Source organism: Oryzias melastigma, linkage group LG17, assembly GCF_002922805.2.
Source record: "Oryzias melastigma strain HK-1 linkage group LG17, ASM292280v2, whole genome shotgun sequence".
NCBI classification, from domain to species: domain Eukaryota; kingdom Metazoa; phylum Chordata; class Actinopteri; order Beloniformes; family Adrianichthyidae; genus Oryzias; species Oryzias melastigma.
Window position 1 is genome coordinate 22714409 of NC_050528.1, and position 22287 is coordinate 22736695.

The following is a 22287-nucleotide window of genomic DNA, read 5'->3' on the forward strand; positions in this document are numbered from 1 at the left end:
CTTTATTCACCCATTTCAATGTTAATAGTTTTTCTGCTGGTATACTTTAGTAAATGCCTCCCGTTTCTTAATGGCTTTTTAAAATTGAGCTAAATAGTCTTTTATGTACTAAAATCAGCTAACAAATAAATGGTTCTACTAACATAAAGTTATAAAGTTCATGGCAAATCCAGCTAAGATGATAACTAGACATAATAAAATAGATAATCTTTTTAATCATAGAAATCTTTGTTAACATCTGTTATAAATCTTTTCTTTACAATGCCTTTTAAAATGTTAATGTTTTCTTTAGAAAACATAAAGATGGTAAATTGAGAGTTTTGTTTTGAGTGTTATACTACATTCATACCATGTATGTGTTGCATGTTCAAGAACATGCTGTATGCTGGTTCTTGAACACTGTGTTCTTGAGTGCCCTTCATGAACGCCCGGTACGCTGATCTTGAAAAAGCTTTTAGCAAACACTGTTCACTCTGGACCGTCTCTACCCAACACTAATGCATATAGCTACAGTTGGAAGAGGCTTGATGTGAAATGTGAATCTTGGAAATCTTGTTCCAGTCTTTTTCTTTAACAGCTCTATTCCGATATGTAAAAGGATATGTGTACGAACTACTAGAAAACTATATCTAGTACTCTAAATTTTAAACGCAATTCGGACACCATGCTCTCTACTTTTCTTACGTTTTTTTAAACATCATACACGATGTCACCAAGTTCTCAAAGTGAAAATTGAATCAATACGAACATTTCTTGACATCTAGGTATTAATCCACTGATGATGAAAATGTGGATGCTTTAATAAAAAAACATTTTTTTTGGAAAAAATTGTTCAAATTGCTAAGGATTGTGGTCTATATTTGCTAATGTTTTTTCACAAAGTTTTTCACAAAGACTTCTGGGAAATTTCTAGTGCATTCGGCTTTGGAATTGTAGATTCGGACAGCACTACACAATGTATTTAGTACACAATATAGTGAGTAGTGAATGAATTTAGACAAATGCTTCATGTCGCATAATTCCGGGCGGGCACAAACTGCAGTTATTAATTTCTCCTTCATGATCATTTTTCAAACTGTTGGCACTTCTGTTAATTAAAAAAAAGGACGCCGTCCATTTGTCACTATCAAATTTGAGTTCCTGATTGGTTTAGCTTTCAGTGCACATTCAAAGGCTGCATGTGTCGTGCATAGAGCACAAAAACAGACGAAAGATTTGCGTACTAATTCATGAACACAACATGGAAGCCTGAAATGTGCATTTAAATAGACTTTTCATGGGAAATAGTTGCTTGAACACGTGTCACTGAGGGCAGTGGGATTATAGCATAATACATTGCAAAGTCACTTCCAGAGTATTAGTGACCAAACTATGGAAAAAAAATTTTATTTATACTCTAGAAAATTGGGTAATTTGATCTAAAAAATTCTATATTCAAGCTCTTTGTAATGTTTTGAAAGACATTTTTTAAGCTGAGAAACAATCGCATCAGGTCAACATTGGTTAATGAGCAATTCAAAGCAAACCTTAAAGAAAGCCAGATAACTTGGGAGACTTTAAGAACAGGATAGAAACAACAAAGGACAACATATTAGGGACATAGGAATTTCAAGAGGAAGATTAGTAAGAAAAAAAAGAAACTCACAAATTGAGAGACAACTGCGTTAAAGAAGTAGAGGGTTTTAAGGGCAGATATGTAATCCTCTTCATTTTGTAACTTTCAAGTAGTAAAAAAAAAGCTAAATATGTGAAATGAAACGAGTTTGAGGGAGAGAGAAAGATGAATGAGAGATCAGAATAATACTGAGCCATAACAGCGATGAGTTGATTTGGTAGTAGATGAATTCAGCGCGGAGTTATTGTCTTAATCAGGAGTAGAGAGCGGGCTGCGAGCCCTGTTATTAATACAGTACAGCTGGAGGAGCTGTTTTGTTTCAGATTAGCGTTTGAAGAAGGACCTGTGGATAATATGTGCAGCTGAAACACGGCGAGAGCTGCCTGTTAGTCATTAGCATGCATGCAACAAAGCATGAGAAATCACTTTAATAGCAGAGAATGCTAATGACAGTGATTGGCATAATCACAGCAACACAGGCGAAAGGGTTGAGACAACAGGAGGTCAGCGTTTTCGCTGGTTATTATTCTCCCTCGCTATCCCACCCTCGTGGAATTGACTCCATTAAAAAAAAATAGAGGCACTTTGCCTCAAATTCTGATGCTATTGATGGAACCCATTAATCTTAATGACTAGTAAATGCCGAACTCTTGTTCTGATCTTATTGTCATGACTCAACATCCCATCATCGTAGCAGCTCCTTGGTCTCCTTCTGCAAATAGACCTCTCAACTGTTATTTTGCGTAGGTTTGAAGAGCGTGGATGACTGTTAGCAGCCAATAACAAATGCACTTGGAGGAGCATTCCCAACAGGTATGGTGGGGCTATATCCATGATCAAGGCAATTAACCTGCTCGCGTCTGCTGGGATCTCCAGCTGCAGGAGAGACTGAGTTTAACACTGTAACCTACCAAAGTCTAGCTGGTAAAGGGCATCTGTTCGACAAATCGGCAAAGCTTCCGTATGTAATCACATTTCACACCACGCTAATCACTTCAGCCTTAATTTATCGCTGCTAAGAAAACATCCTCGTGTGCTGTTAAGAGAAAGCAGCTGTGGGGTGGGGGATGCAGAGGCAGAGAAGAGACGCAAAAAGATTGCAGAACACGACTCAAAGATTTTAGACTAAACCTCACAAATTCAATCTCAGAAATCCGATGGAGTGACTGAGCCGGTCCCTCGTATGCCCCCTCTTCTCTCGCTCCTCCCATCTTCGGTATTTGAGAGCGGGGCTCTCAAAGTCCCTAATCCGGTTTGATAACGACATTCTGCGAGGAGAAAAACAGCACCTCTGAGGGCGGGAGAAATGAGAAGTTGATGGAAAGAGAGAATTTCAGGTGTGGCAGCTAAATCAGTCTGTTGGTTGCATCAATTTCTTCTTTAATTAAAAGTTTAAATCCCACTCACTTTAAAGCTTCTACTTTATAATTAAGACTCTGATCCCCTCCCTTCACATCACTAAAAAGGAAACAAAACTTTTTTTTTGCGATTTTCACTTCAAAACGCATTAATTAAAAATCGCCAATGAACAATGGTGTAATATTGAGGCAGACCCCCACTTTGCTCATTAGCTGCTGGTTAATTGAACCTCACGGCAGTGTTTACCGAGGGGATGCTAGAGATGAAACCGTTATCATTTTACCTCGCTTAATTGCAGCCTTTAAACAAGGACGGCCAAAAGGGAATTTGAATGTTTGAGATCACACGAAAAAGAGATTTCACAGGATCCTTTGTGGTTTTGTCTGATGCTTACATACACAGCGGGCATGTGTGGCATGTTCAAGAACGCAAATGAAGGTGAGTTTTTATATGTACTTTAGCTCTGCCGCTCGCTACCCAAAACTAGCACAGGTACCTACAGTTGGAATTTGTGACATCTCTGAAGTTTTTTTTTTTTCCACAACTCTATTTTAATATATGAAAGGCTTGAGTTATGTCTGAATTCCCATCATAACTACTACAAAACTATCTAGTGGCCTGGATTTTAAAAGGAATTTGGACACTATTTTTTTTTTAACTGGAATTATGGCGTCACAAATTTCAGAAAGTGAAAACCTAAAAAATACAAGAATTTACAATAATTATTGATAAATCCAGTGTGTTCTGATGATACAAATTTTGATAGTTTATATTTGCAACAATTATCCAAACGCAAAAGATTTTGTTCCATATTCCCAAATCTAGTGAGCATCGATGCACATTATTTGTTTCTCGCTGAGAATTCTGGGAAATTTCTAAGGCACTCGATTTTGGAATTGTCTAAATTCCTTCACTACTCACAATACATTGCGTTTTCCATCGTCTAGTGCTGTCCGAATCTACAATTCCAAAATCGAGTGCCTTAGAAATTTCCCAAAAGTCCTTGCGAAAAACTAGCGTAGAAATATAGCAAATAAAGACTACAACACATGAACAATTTTTGCAAAAAACAAATACATATTGAAATGTAATTTTTTAATAAACCATTTACATTTTCATCATCAGAACACAGTGGAGTCACAAATGTTCGTGAAATGTTCGTATTGATTTGATTTTTACTTTGTGAAATCGGTGACATCATATCCTGCTTTAAAAAAAAACTAAAGAAAAGTAGTGAGCATGGTATCCAAATTGCTTTTAAAATTCAGGGAACTAGATAGTCCCGCACTATATAGGTTTTAGTATTTTGGGATCAGGGTGGGAATTTGGACATAGTTGTAGATTAGGGCAGCTCTACAAAATGGCAACGCACTATATAGAGTGTAGTGAAGGCATTCGGACATAGCCCTGGTGTCATAAAATTATTATTTTCTCCATGACCGGGGTTTGGACTCGCCTTCGACTGCCACCCAAACCACATTCTGACCCCAATCCAGGCGACATAACGGAATCTTGGCTTGGACTCTTGGAATTCTGGGCGGAGGCTCCGGAGAAGACCCAGGACACACTAGAGAGGCTACGTCTCTTGACTGGCCTGGGGACGTCTCGGGGTCCCCCCAGAAAAACTGGAGGAGGTGACCCGGGAAAGGGAAGTCTGGGTATCTTTGCATAGAATGCTGCCATCACGACCCAGTCTTGGACGAATGGAAGAAGATGGATGGATGGTTGGATGGATGGTTGGACGGATAGTCATTTCTCCTCTATAATGAGTTTTCAAACAGTTGGCCCTTTGTGAATTACAAGAGACTTCATCCAAAGATCCTAAAAACCCGGGTCCCTGATTGGTCAAAGTTCAACTGGTTTAACTTTCAAAATGGACTCAATGGGTGCAAATGTTTTCTTACTTAGAGGCAAAAAATGGATTAAAAAAAAACTTGCTTTAGCTACCCGTAAATGCTAGGGTTTTGAACACCCGAAACGCTTATTTATGTGCGTTATCATAGACTTTTCGTTAAAATCAGTCGCTCGAACGCCCAATTCCGAGCTTAGAGTAATGCAACATAAGAGGGTTTAGAGTCACTTATTAAAGAGGACAAAATACTCAAAATTATGTTCCCAATCAATTTGGTCTGAAGATCGAGTACAGGACCCAAGAAGGTGGAGATGTTGTTACCTCTGATGGCATAAATGTAGTGCAGTCATTCCGCACTAACACCTCAGTGGTGCCCAGACTATATCCATCCATCAAAAGTCCTTTACCCAATATCCATCACAACAGCTCCCAACAGCAAGGGCCAAATGCTTTTATTTTCAGAGAACCATAAATACACTCATAACTTCCCTGAGCGCAATAACTTTCTTTTGGCGCCCTCTCTCAAAACAATTTAAACTTCCATTTCCTCCCGCTTTGGTCTCCTTGCAGCTCCCATCTCAGGTCGGGAGAGACCAATGAAAGGCTGCTCTCAGAGGAGCACGAGTGAGACCTATTTTGGCATCTCTCCGCCACACACAAAGAAGCTGGCTTTAAAGAATTCAGGGCAGCTGCACCTGTCGCTACCCAGAAGCTGTTCTCAGTCAACAACCTCCTCTGCTTCAGAGCAAAGCATCCGTCTCCTTGCTGTTTCTTCTCAGTTTTTCACAACTGACATTTCAACATTATAACGTAATTTGATCATTTTTCCTCGTGGCCTATGTAGTCCTTTACTTGTCTTTTTGCAGTTTTGAGGATTGTTGTCAAATAAATACACCCTAAAGTCATATCTCACACTATACAGGGAAACAAGAGCCAAAAAAACTACAATTTTCTACGAGCGTCATTTACGTCTAATACAACTGTCTCTCCATTGAGAGTATAGAGCACAGACAGGTTAAAAATACTACAAAGAGATTTTTCATGTTTACCTAAATAATCAGGCTGGATTTTATGTTAAATTTCATTTAAGGCTTAATTCACCCAAACACTTTTAATTTAATTTCAGTTGTTGATAAATTTATGTATAAGCAGGACCCGAGTCATGGGAATTACAGCATATACAAAGCAACAGTGATGGGTGTCTGCCAAGCTCTTGTGAAATAGATATGATTATTTTAATGAGCTTTTCTACTAGAATAGTATTTTTTATTTTAGTTACTGAGACAGATAGGCCTCAGGTTGTAAATTTGGTCTTTAATTGTTTCTAATTAAATAGCCTGTATCTCCATTTTTTATGAACTAATCTGACCAAAACTGATGAATAGTCTTTAGGGTGTGTTTGCTGTGCTTCCTGTTTACCAAAATTATTTTAAGTTGTCTGTACATAGCTGTTGGTAAATCTGTCCATTTAGATTACATTATACTTCTCCACTCCATGGACTAGCAAACGATCCAGTGTGTGACCATGCCTTTCCCTGAAAGTGCCTAGGATAGGCTCCAGCAACCGTGTAAACCAAGACTGGATTAAGCAGGTTTAGAAAATGGATGAACTAATAGAGAATCCAATTGTTTCCTGCAAAATCAAACCTCTCCCTCAAGCAAAAAAGTCAAATTCTTCAAATTTGAAAAAAAAGTTAAACAAGCTAAAAAAAAACTATATACTAATACCAACAATTCTCAATATAAATATCCCAGTCACAATAATTCTTTAACTAATATTATAATTATTTAAAAACATTTTCAATATGATTGTTTTTCTCACAACACAGAAACAAGATACATTTTCTTAAAATAAAGTTGTTGTTTTTTTTTTACTTTCCTAAAATTTAGTTTTTCCAATGTACTTTAAATTTATTTGATAAACCGTGCATAGAAACACACTTTTGTTTTTGCTATCTAATGTTAGAAGAGGAAACAGGCGATTATAATTAGCCAAAAACGGCGTGATGTTTCATGGTTGCCAATCGGCGCTGACATTGTTTTACACACAAACACCAAATCAGTGGAGTAAGTTGCAGAAATGGTGAGTCCAGAGCAGCTTGAAGAAAAGTTGGCATTGTCTTAGTTTAAGCACTTCTTCCAGACAATTGTGTGAGTCTGTGAAAGTTTAAATGTATTTAATTAAGTAGTAAGCACATTTCAATATGTTTACATGAGAGTAAAATAAGCATAGATGTTTACCAGACCTGCTGTCTCGGGTTGGAAGTCTGATTTATTTAATTTGGACTACACGGTTATATATACCTTGGGTTATTTTAATGTTTACTTATGTTGTGACAAAATACCTGAATGTACAAGGTGTTCGCTCTTTCATTTGTCTCAGGTTGTTTAAGTTGATATATTTACTTATAAAGTTAAACAGACTTTATAATTTAAAGAGTTTACTTTTGTTACAAAGATGATACTTGAAATGAAGAGTAATCACTTTGCTGTTTGTTGCTTTGCAAAAAATATTGAAGGTTATGAACAAGAACATCTTTTTTTACTCAACCTGCAACAACTAATAAAAAAAAAAACTTTTGGTAAATAGCAACTTTTTAACAATATTACAAATATAGTTATATTATGTGGTAAAAAGTCATCTTTACTGTAAATAGTTATAGAGGTATGTACCTAGTTATAGTGGTAGGGCGCCACATAACAGAGAGGTAGGGCACCCCATGGCGCACAGGTAGGGCGCCCCGTGGCCCAGAGGTAGGGTGCCCTGTGGCGCAGAGGTAGGGCACCATGGGGTGCCATACATTTGCACCACGGGGTGATCTGAGTCCAATTCCTGCCTTGCCCTACCATGTGTCCTGGAGTCCTCGGACAAGACACAGAACCTCACTTTGCCTCTGATGGTTATAGGTTGCAACCCAAATTCAGAAAATAACAGTTAAGCAGCAAAGACTTTTTGAATAATTGAACATTAATAATAATTACAATAATTTAGTAACAAGCATCCTTGTTTATCAGTATTTACTACTTTCTACTTTCTGTAGAAACACTTCACTATAGTGAAAGGCTCAGCTGCTTTTTGGTTGAGTGTCCAAACTGAGATTGGAAAGTCGTGGGTTCATATCACGGCTGAGTCGTACCAGAGACTCTAAAAATGGGGCCTGATGCTTCCCTGCTTAATACTTGTTGGTTTGGGGGGGGGTTAAACCACCAAATGGCTCCTGTGTGCAGCTGTGTCTGCAGCTCACCTCTCCCCCAGCAGATAGGTCAAAAGCGGAGAAAAAAATTGCACACAACTAGAAGTATCGCTTCTAGAATTATATATCATGATTAGATTATTTCATATCACAAAAACGATATATATCACGATATACCACAGCAAAGTATACGTTCAGTTATTCTCTGAAAAAAAAATGACAAAAATTTCATTACTTACTTTTGTCTTACTTTATTTTTTCAAGTAACTTGTAACTGAATAAAACAATAGAAACAATAGAAGAGAAATGGCACGATAGACACTTTTATATCGTCCACACGATATGTATTGTCACATCGCCCTGCACTAACAAGAAGTGTGACAACTAATGGCACAATTTAACAATAATGTGCTAACACTTGATACTACACAGTTTCTGATTTTGTCTGAGAGATTGTTTGTAGCAAATACTTTTGAAAGATAATAATTGTTGGATATCTGCCATGCAGCAGGGCAATGATAAGACAAAAAACATAAACTCAACATTAAAAAACAAATATAGGATGTTTTTGAGTGAAACCTCAACTCAATTCTGTGCCAGAACATTAACTGAGATGTGCAAGAGCAAAAACTTTAATGACCTGAATCAATGTTGCAAAGAATGTTACAGCATTTCACAGATATAGAAAAATGGGAAACTGAAATGGCGAGACATTGCTACTAAAGTTATTGTCCAATTTTTCTTATAAGCAAAATGACATGACAACAAAGCAATGTAGAGGTTGGGTTGTCTGAGGTGGTATACCACCAATCAAGTGACTTTTCATGTCAAACACAAAAACTAAAAAGAAGTTCCACTAGTTGCCGCACATATTGGTGTGTGAAATTTGTTTTCTGCATTTGACCCATGTCCTAGCAAGGAACCAACAGTAGTTTAACCCCTGAATCCTGAGTGTCAAACAGGTAAAGACTTGTCCATGGATTTGAACTCACAATCTTCCACTCTACCACCACTAAGCTGGAAACATGCACTACTCCAAAAACTTGGGGATATAAAATCCTATTATGTCTGAGCATGCACATATGACCTTGAGGCCATCGGAGAGCTTGTAGTGCGCCTAATATAAGTGATGATGTTGTTCTCATCTTTCCAGGCTGGTGTCGATGCCTTGTTAGCATGTTTGTGGTGCGCTTTGACAATTTGATCAGCAGCTTTGGATGTGGTGCTGTTGTGCCGCTTAATCAAGTCTGTCGATGAAAGCCAGGCGAAGACTAACAGCCTTTTTGATGTTGACTCATGCAGAACTCAATGAGCTATGATGGTTGTGCGGTGATGATGACCTGTTCCTGCACAGTTAATGAAATTTGCACTATCCAAGCACACAGATGTGAAAAAAAAGAAATTATAAATAGAGCAATTTTTTTTTCCTCTGTTGAACATTATTCCATCTTAATTACGTAAAACTCTTACATGCTTAGCTTTTTGTTCGCTGAGGTTTTAAGATTTCTGCCTCCAAGCAATAAAGTGGAGATTAACTGAGTTGTGTTTGTGGTGCTTTAAAGAATTCCAGGAAAAATGCTCTTGTTCTACTGATAATCCATAGCCCTCGCTGTGAACTGTGAGTATAAGAGTGAGGTTTGGAGAATCCCAGAGGCGTTGCTATTTAGAAAAACAAACTCCTGCATCAAATCAGTTTGCAGGGCTGCGGTTGAAAGATTCAAGAGGGGAAAAGCCCCCCGTCTCAATCCCAGCAGGAGGTTGTCTGTGTTTTTTTTTATTTCCATGGACGTTGACCAGTGATTTTAAACGGATTGTACGGTGAGTGTGAGTGCATGGTTGGCTACCTGTCTGGAGCGCACCTCAGCTCCTGCCAAAGACATCTGGGATAGGCTCCAGCTTCACCCTGAACAAGATAGAGAACATATTGAAAACGTATGGATGGTTAAGTTTTATAATTTACATCACCCAAATTGTATCAGTGAGTATTTTTCCTGAAACGCTCCTCGGGCCACTCCGCCAGTCCCCTTTTCAGCCTTGGCTTTCCCCGTCTCTGCCATTCATACAGTAAGTTGTCAATTATTCATTCATCTCCCCACTCAATAACAGTGTCCTAATTGTCCACGGCTCTCCAGGACGCCTCGTCATGCTCCTCCCAGAGCACTCTGACTGAATGCCTTTCACACTTTCCACTTCACCTCATGTCCACTTTTTTCTTCTCTCTCTCCACATCTCCTTTTCTCTGTGCACTTACATGCCAGCCATAATTGTAAGCTTCTCTAACATAGCTTGCGTCGTCTTTATTCCTCTCTGCTTTGCTTTTAATCCATTATTTTTTCGTTCTCCCCCCACTACCCACTTCTCAATCACCAAGAAAGCTGTCTGTTCTTTTCAGTTAAAGTCCTAATTTTGATGTTATTATCACCAGTAAAAATCACGGCCCTGTGTGTCACAGGCATGATAAAAATCCTCATGATGGGACGTGAACAAAAAAGAAACAAAAAAAATCCATGTGGGCAGTGGTGCGAGAGTGCATGGAGGCAGTTTGAGATGCAGGGGAGGTGGGGGAGGCGGAGGGGTGGTGGATGCATGGATTGATGGATGGATGGAGAGCCTGAGGAGGAAAGAGTAGGAGAATGGTTTTGGAAGAAAGTGGAGGAGAGTGACATTGGGGGGGGTTGTGTGGCTTAGATTGTGCGTTAGTGGATGCTGGGTGGGAAAGCGTTTGGCTGGTTAGAAGGTGGGTGTGTGAGTAAGTGTGCGTGGGTGACAAAAAGAGACAAAGCTAGCGAGAGTGATGAGATTATAATGTGCATGAGTGCGATACACCGAGTCTGCTTTGCTTTTGTGGGTGGGTTGTGTTTGCGTGTTTGCGAGCGTGTGTGTGAGAAGGGAAGCAGGGGAAGGAGAGATGCTGAGCGTGTACCAGGAGAGTGAAGGCCCCTCGGGGCTGTTGTTGCATTTTGAATCCAAGACACACACTGACATGAATGTAATTGGTGGAAACTAGCTCAGACTGCGGTTCTGTGGAAATGGAGACATAGTAGATCTCTTATTTTCTGTCTCTCGCACTTTGTCGGTTTTTATCTCCTCCGCCCCTCCTCCATCTACTTTCAGGCCCTTTCTACTCTTCCCTCTTGTTGATTGTGCTTTATATATTGCCGAACGCACTCATGTGTGAGTCAAATTCCCTTTGGAACAATTAGGGTACTTCTCAGTGCGTTCCCATTCACGGTCTTGCCTCTGCGGCTTCTTTTTTTCTTTCCTTTCTCCATACCTTTTTCTCCATTTTGGTCCATGACTTTCTAAACATTTACCTTACCATATTTTCTGCACTATAAGGTGCTCCTAAAAGCCTTAATTTTCTGCAAAAAAACAACAGTGCACCTTTTAATTTAGATCGCATTATATATGGATTGATTCATGCTGAATGTTGAAGTGCGTTTCGGGGGGTAAACGGAGCTCAGTCAAAATGTCTGCCTTTTTTTTTTTTTTTTCTAGTTGCAAACAAGTTTGGGTGTCATTGTGAATATGCTGTGTAGTCGTGACAGACTGTTTTTTCTTACCTGTTAGTAACAAGGTTGGTAGATAGCGTATTCAGAGTATTGTTTGTTTTAGTGCTATCAAACAATATTTTTAGGAGTTGCAAATAAGTTTGAGTGTTATTAACCCAATCTGAATTGTTCCCTTCTCCCTACCCCTACATTTAGCTCTCCAAACAGAGTGTTGTGGAAAAATAGTGTCCCCCGAATATAATGTCACTTCCATTCGATGACGTCATCAGCAGTCGCCGGTCAGCTAGCGTTACTGCTGAGCTTTCAGCACTCGAATATGCATATTAACAGTGGTTTTATAACGATCTTGCTTAAACGTGTAAACCATCTCTGCGTTAGAGCGCACCCACTTGAAGAAAAGTGCTTCTCCTCCCCAGCACAGCGGGACACGAAACCCACTCGCGACGGAGGGCTCTGTATCCCTCCGCTGGGAGGGTTGACCCTTAAAAAAACTATTTTGGACACTCCTAGCACTACAAATGGAGGGTTAGAGAGAAGGAAATAATTCGGATTGGGCTATTGGGCTACAGCATGTAGCGGGACTGTGTCTTTAGTACTTGTTACTTGCATAGTCATAGTAACATTGGTTTTGTTGTGTTTTGGTTTGTTTTCTTAAACATTTCTTAAAGTTTGGCTTCATTGTGAATATGCTAACAAGGCTAACGTGTAGCGGAGTCCGACTGTGTTTCTTTGTTATGTGTTATTAACAAGGAACGGAGTTAGCGTAATCATAGTAACATAGTGGTATTTTAAGGAGTTGCAAACAAGTGTGCGTGTTTTTGTGAATACTGACAGCTAACATGTACCAGAGTTTGACTGTGTCTTAACTACTTGTTACTAGCAAAGTTGTGACTTAGCGTAGACACAGTAACATTAGTTTTAATGTATTCGGTTTTGTTTGTTTTTTTTTTGTTTATTTGTTATTGTGAATACGCTAACAAGGCTAACATGTAGCAGAGTCCTATTGTGTTTGTTTATTTCTTGTCACTAACAATCTGTGGAGTTAGCGTAGTCACGTACATTTGTCTTAGTTTAAGCTTACGTTTTTTTAAGGCGCTCCACGTTAAAGGATCAAAGAACAATAAAAACACATCTAAAATGTTAACAGATAATAAAAATACAGATAAATTACATAAAAACACTAGATAAAAAACAAAGCTAAAACAATTCAAACACTTTGTGTTATTTTTAGGAGTTGCAAGCAAGTTCGTGTGTTGTTGTAAAAATGCTAATGCAGCTAACATGTAGCAGAGTTGGACTTTGTCTTTACTACGTGTTACTGACAAGGTTGGGAGTTAGCGTAGTCACAGTAACTTTTGTTTTAGCAGAATTAGTTTGGTGTTTTACAAGGTGCATACAAAGTTGGGAGTTAAGAATATTCTGAACATGCTAATACAGCTAATGCTTCAAATGCAGCTAACCTTTCAAACGTGGCTAACGTGTAGCATTTTACAAGCAAGTTCTAGAGTTACTGTGAATGCATTTAAAAAACTCTGACTGACATTTGGACTCATCTCTGTCTCTTTTGTCTCAATGATTTTTTTTTTTTGTGTGTGTTCCTTATATATGACATAATTAAGAAAATAGACCATTCATTTACAGTGCGCATTCGACTACAGTCCCGAAGACACAGTACTTTTAAAAAGGTACTTTTTTTAAAATCAAAACAGAGTAACATTAATCAGAGAAAAAAAATTGTACAAGTATTAATCAAGTAATTATAGGTTTATAGCTTATAGGTTTCTTTCTGGAAACTACTTTTCCAGCGAGTTTGTTTGACAACAATTGATAAACTGACCAGTAGGATTTAAGGGCTGAGAAGGACAAGCTACACAATTAAGAATGTCTCCTTGAAAAAAAAATCTAAAGTAAAAAAAAGATATACATCTTCTTTGCAAGGTTTTTTCTTCAAAAATTAAAGCTTCTGCTCAACAATCGAGACTTTCAATGCTCACTTGAGTCAGCAGCTGCACACATAAACAATGAGAAGCTTCTGTGCAGAAAACTGTTTTGTTATAAATGACAAAACCCAAGGTATGCTGGGAGTCCTGTTCCAATAGAATTTAATACCAAAGTATATCTTTTTACCTGTTCTCTTACTCAAAGACCTTGAACTTGAAACCGATTTATTGAAGTGCATAGAAGAAGAAGAAGAATTCCGAGTGTTTTTTTTTAACCAGAAAACACATTCGAGTGTGCTGTTCCTGTTTGATTAAAGCACAAAACACGTTTGTATCAAAAACAAAAGCTTGTTGAGGGCTTGAATGATGCTCACTTGAATATGACCACAATCTCACTGAGCTAAGTGGTTTAGTTGTGCAGGGAAGTTTGTTCCACTGCAACACATTGTTGTTTTAGTTGAAGAGGGAAAAACTTTGTTAAACTGAAAAAAATCAGGCCTGTGGATGATGGTCAAAACATTGTGTTTCAACATTCTCATAGAAAAAATACACAGCTAATGCTATTTGAGACTTTTATAAGTTCACAGCGGTTCTGCTTCAATTTCATCCTTACTCCCTAACTACTAAAAAACTATATAGCAAAGGACTATTTAGTGCTGCTCAGTACTTTATTTTTTAAACTGTAAATATGACGTCACCAATTGCCGAAGTAAAATAAATATGAACATTTTATAAATATTCATCTTCATATTTACAATTTCCATTGTAAATGGACCCACTGAACAGTTCTGACCATTACATCTTGAGGGCCCTTATCTGTTGTAGGTACATGGAAAAATTGAACAGGACGGTTGAGGCGAAGTCATTGTTAACACCCACTGATTGGTAGAAAGTAATGACGACATTAGAAACCACCAATGTAGCGCCAAGCTAGCGAATCAGTTTTCCTCTTTATGGCGGTATTCTTCTTAGCTGCCCACAATCTTCTTTCAAACAACATTAAATTCCAGTTATACACATGCCAGGTCTCCTGTACAGAATGTGTTCAATCTCAGATTGCAAAAAGATCTTTGTTTTCATTCTATTTTACCAGTCGTTTTTTAGAATGTAGCGTAAACGAGGGAACACTGTATAAGATGTATGTTTTTCATTGACAGCAAAGTCATTGCAATGACATTCAAGTGAGCATGCAAACCAACCAGAGATTTATACCAACTTTCATTCGATGTTGACCTTTTCCCTGTTTGGCTCCAGCAGTTGCCAGCTGTATATATGTGGACATTGTTGCTGATCTCATGTCCATCTGACAGCCACATTCATTCAGCAATTTTAGAAAAAAAAATGAAATTCAAGGTTGAAATGTTTTCAGAGTGCTGAGAACCAAACTTTATACACGACAACAAAAAAAGAATGATGAAATGTAAATTGTGTGTTCCTCGCCAAGAGTTAGGGATCATCGTGGACAAGTCATAGCTAAGTCTCAGATGCTCACGACTATTCCTGTCCCCACATCCGCACATTTGTGTGGATCTTTCATTAAATAGTGAAATCATCTAAAAAATATGCGAAAGAAGTGTTGGTGCCTTTGTCTGTCGCCTTTCAAAAAAGGAACTCTTCTAGGCACCCAGTTGGGTTCCTCACCATGACTAATAAGACAGCTCCATTGCTCATGCAGAAAGGTGATACTTTCTCAGCCCCCCCTCCCCTCTCTCTCCGCCTGTCATTTGTGATAAATAGCAATAAGGTGAGTGGAACTGAGGCAGTCTCAAAGGCCCCAAATCCTAAATATTTCGAGAACAGCAGCACAGCCACGGCGGCTTCTTTTCTAGCGCTTGGTTGAAAGAGCAGCGGTGCAAGGGTTAATCCCCCGTGCTAAACTGTGCACTGTTGCCTCTGTATTCAATTACCTCTGGTTAATACACCCGTTCAACCTTCTCTGTCAGAGCAAGAGGGAAGCCAATTTGCTCCTAATTCTGTTCAAAGGAGTGTGTCTTTAGAGGAGATCCAGGTATGAAATGCACAACATATTCCTGAGACTGGCGACACACTGGAAAAATGATTTAGTTTCATAAACACGGAAAGCGCGGCGGATTCTTGCTGATTGGTGTCAGGCTGATTGATGAAGTCGCAGAGCGAGTTAATATGTGAGGCAAAAAGGAGGCGTTCTGAAAAGTGCATAAAGTATATGAGAGCTGAAGAAGGTAGGTCTTTTGGATCAGTTTGCTCCTAGTATCATAAGACTGGTATTCTTACACATAAGGAGGCTCATTTGCTTTCCACTAGTAACAACCTCAGACATTAACATCTTAGTTTTCAGTACTGTCTGGTCTGTATTTAACTTTTTGTCCTCAATTCTCCCCGTCCTGTAACGATGTCTGTACCGCAGTTTTTGACCTTCTGCTTTGACCTGATCGTGCACAAGAGTTTATGTTTCTTTTTTTCCAATGAGGATATTGATCTGGACTGATACTGGAGAAGACTTTTCAATTTGCACTAATTAACAAATGGGTGTTGGTTTTGTATTGCACAAAATGTACTGAAACCTTCCAGAGTTCGCTTACAGGAGGAACAAGAACTTCTTTAAGGAGTGGCCATTGAGTGTTTATAGACGTACTGCTGTACTTTGAGTATTTAAAGCCATATTTTTTCAATTTTTGGTCCTGTTGAATGGCCACATAATCATGGACCTTCAAAATATGAACAAAACCGCAGAATGAATGGCTATGCCGAGGATCTCTAGGGCTATTATGTATAAATCTAAGAATCTTTTAAGAGGTGAATACCCCTTTCTTTGAACATTTTAAAATCACAGTTCTTTTAAACGTGAATAATAAAATGCTACATTTAAACTCAAAGAATACAATCTGTGAAAATGCATCAGCACTACAGCTTGCAGGGAAAATACATCCAACCACAAAGGCTAACGAGTTTTGGAATGAGACAATCGGAATTGCCTCCATACCCCTACAACTTCTTCCTTTTCCTATATTTATCCCTACAATTAGAGAAATGTGGAAAATTGTGTCTTTCCACAGATTAAATTACAATAAATATTGATTGACTTGCTTGACAACAATCATTTTCATCAACTCTCCATACCATGTCCCGTGTCATGCTCTATAACTCAGGCTTAAAGCCTCGTGGAGTGTGTGGGAGTATTTTGCTACAGACTATCATGGCTAACTTGGTAAAACAAGCAGTTACATCACTACTAGCAAATTAATTATAAATATATGATAAAGTAAGCGAGAAACACATAAGTTGCAAAACCTAGACTTAAATCACTGTTTTTACTGTATTTGAGACCGCCAAAACCTTCCGGCAGCTCCAGTGATCAACATCCGATACCTGAACCCGGCCTGACTGTAAGCAACATTCAGCCATGATTGGAATTGTTACAGTTGTCCTTGGAGACTAATTTCCTCACCGCATATCCAAACGAGACGAAAACTATAGTACGAGCCGTTTAAAGAGGAGTCTGACGTCCAGATGAGCATGCAACCACAGGCAGTGGAGTGATTGCTGTTACAGCTGTGTAAGACATGAACAACTGGAGAATACTAATGTGTGCATTGATGAACAAGTCACACAGGTCCTTTTTATGAACATATTTAGGATATTTCCCCAGAAAGTATAGTGCAGGAAAATGTGTAAATTGTTTGTTTGGAAATATTACAAAACCTTTTATTAAAGACCCACTCTGGTCATCTTTTGGTCTATTATAAAAGTATTTCCAGTGGTCTTTTAATTATAAATATGCAGTTTTAAGCAAAAATCAGGACAAAAAATTGTCATTCTCTAGGAGTGTGTATTGGCAAGAGCCTGGCAATACAATACATATCCCGATATGTATTGCGATATATCTGAAGATTGTGCCAGAACAATTTTTCACTTTAAGAAAAATTACTTAGAAAAAAACTCTACCTGAATATCAAAATGTCTTTCGTTGTACTAAAATGGTAAAATTGATTTTATTTAACGATCACAACATTAAGTATTTCAACTGTATACTGATACTGGCAGCAATGTGCCATAGAGTTTTTGTTCAGTACCCAGCAAAAGTCAAAACTAAGTAGTACATGTTTCCTAACAACAAAAACCGCGAGGTTGACTGAACATTTAACACAAGCTGATTCTCGCAAAATCTTATTGTTGTTTGGTCGCAGTGTAGAGCTGATCAAAGAGGTCCGTGAGCTATGTGCAGTGTACTAGCAGTCGGGGGTTAAGGTGGCAAAACAGAAGGACGCTCATAAACAATGAATTTAATATCATCTTGTCAGCATTTGAACTGAATTGAATTTTATTCATGTCCCAAATGGATAAATTAATCTGTTATGGCACCACAAAAAGTTGCATTAAAAAAAAGTCTATGAAGTTTAATAAATAAATAAATACATAATTAAAAGTAGTAAGTTAAAAATATAAGGATATAAACACATATATATTAATATAAACCCACATACACCATTCGCAAACACATATATTCCTATACACATAAATATACATATATACGGACATATACTGTATCTTCAATGACTATATATCCATATAAGCTGATTTTATATTTAAATAGCGGCATTTTACAGTCTGAAACGGCGTTGTACAGTCTGAAACAAGTTTACAAGTATTGTCAAACGAAATATCGCGATACATCGCCAAATCAATTTTTCCCTACACCCCCATCGTTCTCTAGGACATGGTTTCTGCAGGGTTCATTAGGAATTCGCCTCCAAGTTGTCCTGTTGGAGCGGAGCAACCCCCGAACCCCAACACCCCCTGCTGAGTGCTCTATGTTTACATTCTCTGTGTTTCTAGTCGTCTACAGGTAAAGTCATCAGAATGGAGCGGAGCAGGGAGTAGGGGTACGGATCACTCGCCACGGTTCAGCACACACGTGTACCGCGGATCCCCTATCTCCCCACCCCCACCACCTGGCGAGCATCACTTACATCTATGTTCAGATCAAACAGCACACTATTCATGGCTCAAATTTACCTCCACCGTCTTTATTTCAACGAAGTCGCTGTCTGATGTTTGTCCAACACTGTGTTTGAAAAACCTGACGTTCTCGAATTGAGTGGATCGAAAGAATAATAATAATTAAAAAAAAAAAAAACGGAATTGAATCGATCCAACTCTTGTGAATCCAATCGAATCGTTTCTGGGAAATTATTATCAATACCCAGCCCTACTCTTTAGGGTTTTATGAATGTGTTTGTAGTAAATCAAATCAAATATGCACTATTGAAGGGTTCTTCTTTCATGAAATGATTCAAAGTAATAAATATTATTATTGCCATTAAAAAAAAGAAATGATAACTTCCGGTCAAATTGCTCTTCCTGATTTCTTCTTGTATTAATAGCGCACACATCCTGCCCAACACAGCACATGTTTGTGGCTCGTCTCTGTGTAAAGCGATATGTCCCAATCAGAGCTGGAGCGAGTCCAAAGTTATAAATACATGGAAGGGAAATGTATCCCAGATACGAAGGGCCACTACAACTCTGCGATTGGTAAAGTTCCGTCAGGAAATTCCGATAAGAGGTAGCAGCTCTATCAACAGATCCTGGTTTTATTGGCCACATTATGATGACATAAGTTGATGTTGTTCATCCGCGGCGGCTCTTTTGCTCGACACTCGGCTTCGCATTCGCACAATCCGGTGAGCTCGCGCCTGAGAGCTGCCCAGCTTAACCGCAGACTTCCACTGCAGGCCACTCAGCAGCTTCAGCCGAGCATTACTCATTCACTTTCCCCCGTTTGCTCTCTTGCCAGCGGGCCTGCGTTCACTCCACATTTCTCAGTTTCAAAAACCATCTTGTTCACATTCAAAGCTCAGTCATACATCAAGCAGCGGCAGTGGCTTATTGGTCTGATTGCGCATTGCGGCTTCCCAGATTGCTAGCGCAGTGCCGTTAATGGGGGAAAGTGTCTTTTATTTAGGGGGCATGATTAAAATATGGTGTGCTGTGTTTTTTGTGATAAGGACTTGTGGAGATGGAGAGATATGAAGGGAGCGCGCTCAGAGGAAGGAGATGAGAGGAGAAGCCCCGAGGCCGGGCATGCTGGGTCACAATCCAGCGCCTGTGGGGGGTCACCAGCAGGAGGCGGAGCATCATCTGGCTCCATGAAAGTGGACTGTGTTTTTATCTCTCTCGACTTGAAAAAAGAAGCAGGAAAAAAGGCCCATGAAAAGCCACTAGTCTTTGACATTCTGAGAGAAAGAGTCGGGGTGCCAATGGCTGGTTTTAGATTTAACACACTTACAGGGGGATTTTTTTCACTGGAGAGGAGCAAATGTTCTGACGCAGTTAACAGGAGGACAGGTTTTTTTTTTTTTAAGAGCTCTGAAATCTTTCCTCCACACCTCTGCTCTATGGAGAGAAAATAGACTCACTCTGACATGTGTGCGCCTAATTCTTTATTTGTGTGTAACTTGGGACTGGTGCACAACTTTTGATTTGTGTGTGTGTGTAATTCCTAATTTGTTTGTAACTTTGGTTTTGTGTCCGCATAATTGTTGATTTGTGCATAACTTCAGATTTGTGTGTGTAATTCTTTATTTGTGTATTATTAGGGCTTGGTGCACAACTTTGGATTTGTATGTGCTTAATTCTTAATTTATGCTTAACTAGTTTTGTGTGTGCGTAATTCTTGATTTGTGCATAACTTTTGTGTGCGGAATTCTTCATAATTCCTCTTGTGTGAAACTTTGGATTGGTTCATGCAATTTTTAATTCTTGATATGTGTGTAACTTTAGATTTGTTACTGCATCATTCTTGATTTGTGCATAACTATAGATTTGTGTACACAAAATTCTTCATTACAACTTTAGATTTGTGCGTAACTTTGGATTTGTGCGTGAAAATGTGTTACTTTTGTTTAAACTTTTAATTTATGTGTGCATAATTCTTGATTTTTGTGTAACTTTGGATTTGTGTGTGCGTAATTTTTGATTTGTGCGTGCAAACTTTTTTGTTTAAGTGTAACTTCGGCTATGCGTGTGCGCAATGTTTAATTTGTGTGTAACTTTTGTCGTTTCACAATCTAAGTTCAAACTAGCTTATAAGAAAACTGATGATCCAGCATTCTGGCAGCATTTAAAGGCATCACTTACACACAAATCCTGGAGATGTGAAAGGAGTCTCACATCAGATTTGTGTTTAAATGTGTTTTTTTTTCCATGTCCATAACAAGCGATTTATGCATAATTTTCAAAGATTTGTGTGTGTGATTAGTATTAAGCTTTAGTAATTTGAAGTGTGCGTGTGTAAATTGTATTTTGTATTTTTTTTAATTCCATAATTTTTGCACTTATCCAAATAGTGTATTGCATGAGTTACAAATCAAGAACAACACATGCACAAATCCAGAGTTATGCACAAATCAAGAATTACACGCGCACAAATCTAAAGATACGCACAAATCTATTTTCTCTCCACAGATTTCCACCTGATAAATATTTATTCCCTTCACACCTGCATGTCCTCATCCCACTTTTGCTGTTCACACTGCTTCACATATAAATGGGAGATTGAACTCCAGAGTCTGAGATATTGTGTCACAGATGGAGAAAATGTGTGTGTGTGTTTTGTCACATCCCCTGCTTCTTGTCCTTGATTCCATGGTTTGGTTTGGTGACAGGCCCTGGGGTTTCTAGAGATGCTGTGGAAACAGGCTTGGCTGTCTGCTTTGGCTCCACTCCCTTTTCGATCCCTCCAGGGAGCTTTTGCTCTAACTTCCTCACGCTACTAATTGCACCTCAAGGTGGGCTTTACCCCTGGATAATTATCCATCCACGCTCTACAGCTCCTGGCGCCCCAAAAGCCGTCCCGGCTGCATAGTGGTTCAGAGCCAAGCTTGCTTTGGGGGAAGAAAGCAGCTGATCTGGGTTGGAGGTCCTCTCCTGGGAGGCTCAGCTGGAGCTGAACTGAAGCCAGGTGGTGTGAACAGGACGCCGGAAACTACAGGGTTGGTCACGATCTTCAGGATGAGAACAGCCTACTTCCCCAGCAGGACCTGCGAAACAGCTGCAACACCTCAGCAGCCTTTGTCAAAATAAAAACGGTTTTTAGTTTCACTGCAACTTTGTTGGGGAGCAGCGAGCTGAGCAAATGAGGAGTAATTATGCGCCACGGAATATGCAATCTAATATTTAGAGGGAATGTTTGTGTCTGCGAGACATTTTACCACCAAAAACGGTTCTTGTCTAATTTTTGATTGTTATACCTCAAAACGTTTTGATGAAAGTTGTTACTTTTTGACAAACTTCAAACACATCTTCTAGTTTTACTAAAGTAAAATTCAACAGAGTTACATCTGTGTTTGCAGGGATGGTCCTAGCTAATCTGGGACCCTGGGCAAAACACTGGACACCCCAACTCCCCTTTCAAACTCCGCCCCCAACCCAAGAACTCAAACCCTGCATCCATGCAAACACATAAGATATATTATTTATGATACTTTATTAACCATATACTCGAGTTAGCAAGAAAACCTTAAATAGCCATGTGGTGGATCAAACATTTACTTGCTATATGGCCAATTTAGTTGCAGTTGGTGCAGGCTAGTGAATATTATTTAAGACTCTGCTCGCATACTTTTATCTTTGGAATGTTTTTTTTTTTCTTTTCTCTTCATTTCTTTCTAAATTAGGCACCTGATGCTTTTTGATCTTTTTTTAATATCTAATACAACCTTGAATGGACTTTTCCGTCTGAGTCAAGATGAGTCAAGTGGTGTGGATTTGTTTTTATTGTGTGAATGCATTCAATGCATTCACACTATTGTTTTTCTGTTTCTCTTTATTGTGT

The 22287-nt window shown here is 38.8% G+C and overlaps 1 protein-coding gene across 3 annotated transcripts in view; it reads right to left on the reverse strand.

Moving 5' to 3' along the window:
• Nucleotides 1–22287, reverse strand: part of LOC112147333 — a 253750-nt gene that overhangs the window by 185398 nt on the left and 46065 nt on the right. Inside the window, exon 2 of one of the 3 annotated variants that reach the window (XM_036216472.1) lies at nt 9880–9923. The exons of 1 other annotated variant lie outside the window; for it this stretch is intronic. The gene's annotated coding sequence lies outside the window, so the exon portion shown is untranslated. Of the gene's footprint in view, nt 1–9864; nt 9924–22287 lie in introns of all 3 variants that reach the window. One more of the 3 variants, XM_024273645.2, reaches the window with a different exon arrangement.